This window comes from Pleurodeles waltl, chromosome 1_1, assembly GCF_031143425.1.
Source record: "Pleurodeles waltl isolate 20211129_DDA chromosome 1_1, aPleWal1.hap1.20221129, whole genome shotgun sequence".
NCBI lineage: Eukaryota > Metazoa > Chordata > Amphibia > Caudata > Salamandridae > Pleurodeles > Pleurodeles waltl.
Window position 1 is genome coordinate 858,507,939 of NC_090436.1, and position 9,102 is coordinate 858,517,040.

The window sequence follows — 9,102 nt, forward strand, 5'->3', positions numbered from 1 at the left end:
GACCCTTCAAAGCCCACAGGGCTGAAAAGTGCTCCAGGAGGGGATGGATCACCCAAAAATGAGGTGTATGACCTCGTAAAATTTGCGTGACTGGGCGTGAGTCACCACCACTGCTGGAAACTCTGGAAGATGCAGACGGACCGGGTGCATGCTCCACTACAAAACTAGGCCTGTAATGCCAAAACACCCGCTTCAGATGATTATATGGATGGTGAAGTCAAAGATCTCTTCGACTTCTTGTTTATCTTGTGCCTCTTAGACTTACTTGATTTCCTAGATGACCTTGACTGCAATGATGAAGGGTTGGAGTGGCTCCACAACTGATATTGAGGCTTTCCTCTCGACTAAGATTTTGAGCCTCATGGAGCTGCGCGACGACCGTCAAGGAGCTTGAGGGACCGCTCCTTCAAGGCCTTCGGGTGCATGGCACAGCAGACAATGCAGGTCTTGGCGTTGTGGTCACACTCCAAGCACCAGAGGCCTGTCTGTCACCAACATTTGTCAATGACAGGTGCCACATGGCTTGAACCCAGCTTTCCTAGTTGCCATTCTTACCACACCAGGAGACAAAGTCTAAAAAAATCTCAACAAAAAGTTGAAAAAGGGTCAGTCAGAAAAGATTGGGGGTAGCTCTTCTCCCAATCTGCGCTGACTGGTGTGAAAAGAAAAGAACTGATGTCAGCATGCTGGATTGGCCCCTCTATAGGCACCCCATATGTCACTTCCAGTTCAGATGACTCCACACAGAGCTGAACGATGCCACCTACCAGCGCACAGGGGTACTGTTCACAAAAGAATTCCAGATCCTGTCTGAAGCCTGTGGATTATTCTAAGGTAAGGAATCTGAGGCTAGAAATGTATATCAGATGGATAGGTTCTCAGAGGAGGGAACAGGGAGCTGTTGATAGTGAGCAAGTCTTGGTCCGCAGCGATCCTTTGATCTCAGAGTGCATTAAATCTGTCAGTGTTCCAGCTTCTGTGTATTGTCTTGGTGCTGAAGTTGATGGAGCAGCCCTGATTGCTCCCAGCGACGTTCATCTGTTGGGGGCTTATGGGCATTTTTCCCGGAGGACTGCTGTGTATATGTTCCTTGTTTCTTAAGTGTGGTTGATTTCCAGATTGTAGTAGACAAGTCTGAGTTCTTGGGAGAAACTCCCAGGCCCAAAATAGTCTGGACCTCTTTCATAGTGCGGATTATGCATATTTCTTTGGCCCACACAAAAGTCAGGTAGAAGGGATGCCCCATTTGTAGTTGACATCTTTCTCCTGTAGGAAGTTGGTGGCTGCTTTAAAGCAGCACCATCATTGGAGCATGAGGAGGGACAGATATTGGTATAACTTTGTTCTGTCAAAAAAGATTGAGCCCTGGTTCTCTGCAGCTGTCATTATGTCCTCCTTTTGTTGGTAGTAATGTACATAAGTCAGGTTATCTTGCAGCACTCTGGGAGAGACGAAGGGCTGTCCCACTCCGTGTGTGTAAATGGGGATAATGTTGTGTTGGCTAAGGCTGGTAGTACTTGTTTGAAAAGGTGAGTGACCTAGCCTTCCATGTTGCCTTTCTCCGCATCGGGGGGCACTGGGTTTGGAGTTCATTGTTCTGTTCCTGGAGCTCTAGGAGATCTTGTCCGTAGTTGTTAAGCTCTCTGTCGTCAGCCTCACCACTGTCCTGCAATGTAGCGACCTGTTGACCTATCTCCTCTCCGTCTGGTTTGATGTCTGTGGCAACGTACTCTCTCAGTGTGGCAAAATCTTCCCTTCACTTGCTGAACAGGGCTTCCATAAAAGATCTAGTGATTGCTGCATAAGTCTACTCCTGTTCCATGCTCAGCATTGTGGTGTCTTGCGTTGGCTGGTCCACTATGGCTCTGTCCCGCAGCAATCCAGTTCTCTTGCAGGTGGTTTAAAAGTCTTTGAGTGTGGGGTATTTTCCTGGATCTGCACAGCTCCATATTTACAGAGAGCGCTACCTCCATCTGTGGCTATCCCTTTCAGGGACATTGTGCTGTGGTTTGGTTGTGGGAAGGCTGAGATTATTCGTATGTCAGGCTGCAGCTCGGTGGGCCACTAGTGGATCAGACCATCATGTTTGTGTTGGCATTGTCTTTGCTCCCCTCGGCCCTACATAGTGATCACTGCCTCTTGGCTGTTGTGGGCCTTCCAATAGCCACAGCTTGATTAGGAGTTGGCAGGTAAGTGGGCGTTCCTCCCGGGAGGCAGACTGCACTGGGGTCATTCATTGTAGTGACCCCTACCATCTGCCCCCCAAAGCTGCAGGCTATGCGTTCCTTTTTCAGGGCACTTGGTAACTCAGGTGGGCCCCAGGGGTGAAATCATGGTGACAGGTCACCCCCACAGCACTGCTCCTCTCCCAGTGGTATGCCGATCTTGGTGTGGTTTGTCATGGTGCCCCGAGAGCTACAGAAGAGCTGTTGGTGCTGTGTCGCAGGCACTAGGTTGCAGGTTAGGCAATGCCCCTGAGTGCTACCTCGCTGGGGCCAGACAATGATATCTACTTACATGTGTATCCTGCACTCTCCATGGTTCTCTGGAGCACATCACATAAGAAAGGACAAAGAGGATTTAAAGTGCAGTTGAGTTGACACTTCTAGGGCTCCGTGCTCCTCTCAGAGGACTTGTGGATTGATTGTGGGCTTGGCTGATTGTTGCAAAGTCTCTGCAGTAGCCACAGTCTTGAGACTGGGCACACAATCCAGGCAGCAGGTCAGGCTATTTGTTGCCGTGTTGGTCACCAATGAAGAGGTGCGTGGGATCTTTTCCTCCTCTTGGGACAGTTTCCCCCCGTTCCTGTGAAAAAGTCCAGTTGGGTCCGATGCTGGTGGCTGTGGGAGTTGGGCAGAGGAGCAGTACTGAGAAGCTCCTTTTCGGCCGCCATCATGGCAATGCCTCTGCTATAGTAATTTTAAAGTGTGTCATATTCATTTCAATATGATTTGTATTCATTTCAATGTGGATCATATTAATTTCAACCCTAGTCTAATATTACAATGTTGTGTGATGTTCACCTCAAGCTGTCATATTCCTCTCAATTTGTATTACATTGAAAATGCAATATATTTATTTTAATGTTCCATATTCATTCAAGGTTATATTCATTTCAGTGCATCATATTCATTTCAACATGTCATATTTCACTTAAACCATGTCAGTCACTTCAGCAAATGTTGATTCTTCTTAATGCAAGTGTATTGGTTTCAGTGCTTGCTACACTGTTTTCAGTGAGGGAGCTATATATCATATCAATATTTTTGACTTACGTTTCAGTATATGTTTTTTTCACATTACAAGAAGTTATTCAGAACATTGTCACTGTAAAATATTAATTGTGATGTTAATAATATTTGTCTTGCTATGTGGTATAGTAATTCTGCTGTGTATGATGTCGGTTTTGAAATATTTTTATATTCAATCTGGTGTGAGTTCTATTCCTTTTGCTACATACTATGTATTTCAAGTGTCATATTTGTAGAGCTATAATTTTGACATGAACGGTTTCCCATAAAATGAGTTGTGCTCTTTTCCGAGAAAGAATAACTGAAAAAATGTATGTCTGAAGGACTGCCATGGATAGGTCTTTTCAGATGTACATTGTCCAATATCTCTGTAGTAAATAGGACGTTGATCAGAAGTTTCCAACATCAGAGCTATTTGATGATCCACCGCCAGAAACCTGGCAGTTCATCCGCCTCTAAATAAGGTGGGCGAAATCTGAGTTTATCCGATGGCTCATATGTTGGCTTTGGGTGGAGGCCTGTGTTTGCAAACCTAAAGAAATCCCCCATAGTCTGATTGTCATAAAAATGTCATTGCATATTCCGAAGATGGTGACATCAGGTGAGCAATTCAGTTGTGTATAGAGGTGTCGGAGGGTGATGGCAGTAAAACATACACACACAACAGATCCGTGCAGAAAGATATTTGAATTAATAAAAAGCTATAATGCTTCTAAAATACTTTACCTTTCACGTATAATATTCTCACCTATAAGGAAACAAAACGTATGGTGAAAAACGTAATAAACAATTGGGGACTGAACGACGAAAATCATAATAAACTGCAGTTTACTTAGTATAATAGAGAATAACGTTTATGTAAATCTCGGCACTTTACTAAACTTATGTACACCATTTTCCTGCACGTCAGCTGTTTAGATTATCAATGAACACCGCATTCAAATGAAAACACCCCAGCAGTCTCTCAATCACCTGCGTGGAATATCAGTGCCAATGGGACAGTACCGCAGATTAGTCAAACGCATTCAGTTGATGGGCGTTATTACTTTTCCTCCACTCAGGAGACCTCTTGCAATGTGCCCCTCCCCCCAATCTCCTAAATTAACTAACCCGTTCACTGAGCACTGATTGATGTAAATTAGGTGTCTGCATTTGAGAGCAACTAGATTAAGTTGTTTTTCTGGAAAATAGCAGGTGTCAGGTGTAAGACTGCAAGCTACTTCCAAGAAATACAGCCTTGTGTCTCTTTATATATGGAGGGTCCAGCACATGAAGTGTCCGGCCGCTTTGGGACCCTAAGAAAATCCGAGGGAAGTGCTTCAGATATGAGTTCACAAAGAAATGAAATCGGATCTTCCAGAAATTCTTACTAGGTCTCCAAATGTTCACTAAGAAATGTAAATGCAAAATTGGCAATACTGGAGATAATCAATAGCTGTGTCACTCTGACTACACTATGCACTAGTCAAAAAATGATGGACTTCCTCCATATGGTTTTGTGTGCCATAGGTAGCATAAAGCCTTAGGCTAAAGAATGCATATGCATGTTATCTAGTCATTCTCTGGTGGATGAGCATTCTATTACAATCTTTAATTAAATATGGGATGCTCTATTATTGAGGTCTGATTCTGTAGGAAGATTGATCATGTGATTGTGTGAGCATGACAACATGGAGCTTGGGTTGTACATCTTTAGTATGCTAGTTCGCTCTGGGACTCCAAATTCCTCCTGTTTTTGAGTAGAGTCAAAGAAAAGTATGACTAGATAATGCTTTGATACAGAAATCAGGCATCTAATTCATGATAAGTACCGTGTGTGCAAATTCTTTCCAATGCAGTGAAAAAAGTCAGAAATAATGTGAGCCTTTTTGCATCATATAAGTGGGATTTGAATTGAGAATGAGGAAATCATAGTCTAGATTTTAGAATCAGTCTTGTGTCCTAAATTAGGTTAAGATCAAGTATATAACAGAAAGATACACCTTTTTTTATTCATTTAAATAACACGTGATTAAAGTACTCTTTTCCAGAGTAAAGGCTTGAATGGACTTTGGATAATATGAAAGTTACATACATTTGCCAAAACAAAAGTTTGAATACGATTTGCTAAGTGACAAGGGTATCCTAGAGCTCCAGTTCATTAACTCTTTTCTTTATCTAGTGCTCTAGAAGACGCTTTAGTACATTTTCAAAGATGATACGTATTTTAGCACGCACAGAAACCTCCTAATAAACGTTAGGTCTTTTGAATGGCGAGGCAAATAAACTGACAATGTCAAGAAGCCACAGTGATTGCTTTGTTATAAACACCTTTTCAAAACACAGGCTCATGGATAAAAACTTAAAGCATTATAGTTTCATTGCATCACTGCTGCCCTGATGCTGCTAAACATCTGACGCCTGCTTGCATTTCTTCATCCATCTTAAAATTACATTTGCAATTTGCAAGGCACAGTATTGAGGCAGGCTGCTCACCAACTACATAGCAGGTCTTTCTTCCATTTCTAACCTTAGGATCAAGGGTCCAGGGGGTGCTAGGGTGGGCTATCTAGAACCACACAATTGGTTAGAAGTAAGATTAGTCCCTCAGATAGCTGACCATTTCAGGCGCCAGTGTGACAATAACCATGCTGCTGACAGAACTGGGAGTCAGTTAGATCCCCTTTGGTCCCCCCCAACAGAATATTGCGGGTGCAGGAGAATACATTTAACATTGACCAAAGCGGGCGTCCTTTTCTCCATAGCATCCGTGATTATTGTATGAAGTATTGCTGAGTTAATGGCAAAGCACTGCTTCCCAGAAAGGAAAGGAAAACAGACACTATCTGTGCCAATGAGAACAATGTAAAAGACCTGCAGTATCTTCAGTCGTATACAAGGGATGCCCAGATGTCAGAGAGTACTCGAGGGGATCTGAAGCTCTGTCTTTCCTGGTAAGGCCTGGACAAACGTTCAGCAGTAGGGGGTGGAGCATCCTACTAAGTGATGAAGTTCTCAGTTTACTTATGTTAATATAAGAAAAGGCATTAATAATTACTCACGCATTCAAGTCTATTTCTTCCACTACATAAAATGTTTTGCAAGCATAATTTGCACTGGAGGAAGCCAGACCAGTATGTGATCTAGACGAATGTGTTCTTTAGCATAGCTTCACCAGACTAGTCAACCTTCTGGGAACATCCATGCCTTTGGTCATACTGAAACATGGCATCAGCAGAGGACCAAGAGGAACACAATTCTAAAATTATATTGGGGCTTGTTTAGCTTTCTTTGCATGGACATGAATTCCAACATGTTGGAAGATAACCTGAAGAAAGGAGCTCACTTTGATGAAAAATCAAATCCAATAGACTTTGAAAGTTACAACAGACAGTGGTCATGTAATAGCATTTTGGACTGACAAAAATTTATTTTTTTATCCAACTAGAAACAGAGGGCACTTCAAAATATTCAAACTGGAGAATCCTCTAAGCTCGTAAAAGAATGTAAATGAATAGTGGAAGCCACATCTATTCATGCAGTCAGGACTCTAAAGGCACTTTCATTGAAAGAGAGTGGTGAATACAAAGAACGACTTCATCATAAAAATAAGGTAAGAGACTCGTTATGTTTTCGAATTAGCCGTAGAAACTAAGCTGAAGTGACTGCCAGAAAAATGTTGTTTCTATGCCGCTAGATGGATGTGAACAGAAGCATGGTTTCAAAAGGTGTATGAGTTGACATATCTGATAAAACATTAATGTGTTACGTCAGATCACATATCAGTCTTATTGTGCTCTTCACCAGTCAACTTTTGAGAAAATGGGGTGTATTATATGGTGCGGTTGTGTGACCTCACTTACCAACCCCTTTAGGACCATAGGTTTAGTTTGTTCAACCTTAAGCTCAACACTGGGTGGCTGTGGCTCTGAGAAGCAATGCTTACACAAAGAATCAAGTGTAAAGTATTTAAACAGAACCAAAACAATCAAAGAACAAATACACAAGACACTCAAGAAATCCAACAATTCGTAAAAATAGACTGCATCCTTATTCATTTTTAGAAACCACAATACAAAGGATCCACCAGAGGGCTCCGGAGACATAGATTTTACAAAGTACTGTAACTACGCTCTTTTAACTCAACCATAAACAAGCATTGACACATTTAACGAATTTGACACTCAGGGCCTGATTCAGAACTTTGCGGACGGGTTACTTTGTCACAAGGGCAACAGATGTCCCATCCGACAAACTCAAAATACCATTATATTCAATGGGATTTAGATTTTGGCGGGCAGGATATCCGTCACTGTTGTGATGGAGTAACCTGCCTGCCAATTTCCAAATCAGGCCCTTAGAACCTTTTTGAGCAGAACTTTTTGGGTAGTTGCAATACCGTTGGTTAGAGTTACTTTGGGTGACCATCTCTGACATGGAGCTGGTCAGGGTGACCAGCAATGTCCACATACACAGTTACCTCAGTAGGTGAAGCAGTTTTCCGTCAGTCACAGGCCTTTTACCCATTGCTCTAGGTTGCTATGAAAGTGGTTCGGATGCAATGGATAGAGGATTTTGAACATGCTCAAGGAAGCAGTGTATGTAATGCCGTCAACTGGATTCTTCCTGCAGCTGCTCTTCAGTCACTAGCTATTGGGGTCACAGCAAATCCTTCCCTGGTTAATAACTCATCTCTCCTGGGTGACCCCCTGAGTCAAGGTCTCTGGTGCTGCACAGTAGCGGGTGGTGGTGGTGTGAAGATTCTGGCCTATCAACTTGCCCCAGCAGGCTTCTTCAGCTCTTGTGCCCCGTGCTGCAAACAGGAGGTCAGCCAACTGAGTCTTGGAGGCTCTTGGTTCCTCTGGGCTCCAGCGATGACTTCTCCATGAGCAAGACACAGTAGGTACAGTCCTCTCTTTGCTAGACACCAGGTTCTGCAGGTGCAATCTTCGCCACTGCAGCCTCTCAGGGCTCGTTTCACAGCGCAGCAGGGCAATCCTTCTTTGATCCTTCTTCCAGTTCAGACAAGATCTGAGTTCTGGGTGCCAGAATTACCCTTTTATGCTCAAAATGTGCCCTCACAATGTTCATTGTCAGTAGCCATTGGGCTAGGTTCCCGTCTTGCTGATGACCACTTCCTGGGAAGTGTGGTATCTGTCTATCCAAGGATGCATCATTCTGGCCACTCTCAACATGGCAGAATCCCTCTTTCAGTGTCCAGAGCCCCATAGTCCAACCCAGAGGTGCAGGCTTGTATTGTCTCCTTTCCTGGGTGTTGTTAGCATGTCTCCCAAGGAGGGTAGAAATCTTTATGCAGGACAGACCCCATGTACAACAGTAAATGGGCACTAGAAATATTGGACAACACATTCTAAAGTTGCAGTTTGCCCACCACTGACATTAAATTTGACTTAACCATTGCTTTAGTGCTCCATAGACCTATTTTAGAGGTGGCTTACATATATTAAAAAGGGAGGTTTGGGCTTTGCCATTACTTTAAACGGCAAAGTCGAGTTAGCAATGTTAAATTGTCCTTCCAGGCTACAGTGGCAGACTGGGAGTCATGTTTTACCTTGTCGTATTCGTGGTGGCACAACCTAGTGCTATAGTCAACAAGAGACACTTCAACTTACAGGCCCTAGGAATTCCTAGTACCATATATTAAGGAGTTAAAAGTTAGTTGAGCTATGCGATTTGAGGACAGGCCAATTAAACATCACAATTTTTAGGGTCAGAGCAAACACACTGAGCCCTGTTTGAGAGGCCTAAGGATGCCATTATATCAGTAACCAGTAGTCAAATTGAGGGCCAAAAGTGGGGTAAACCAACAAAAGCATGTTGCCTCACACAACTTCTTTCTTTAATTGATATC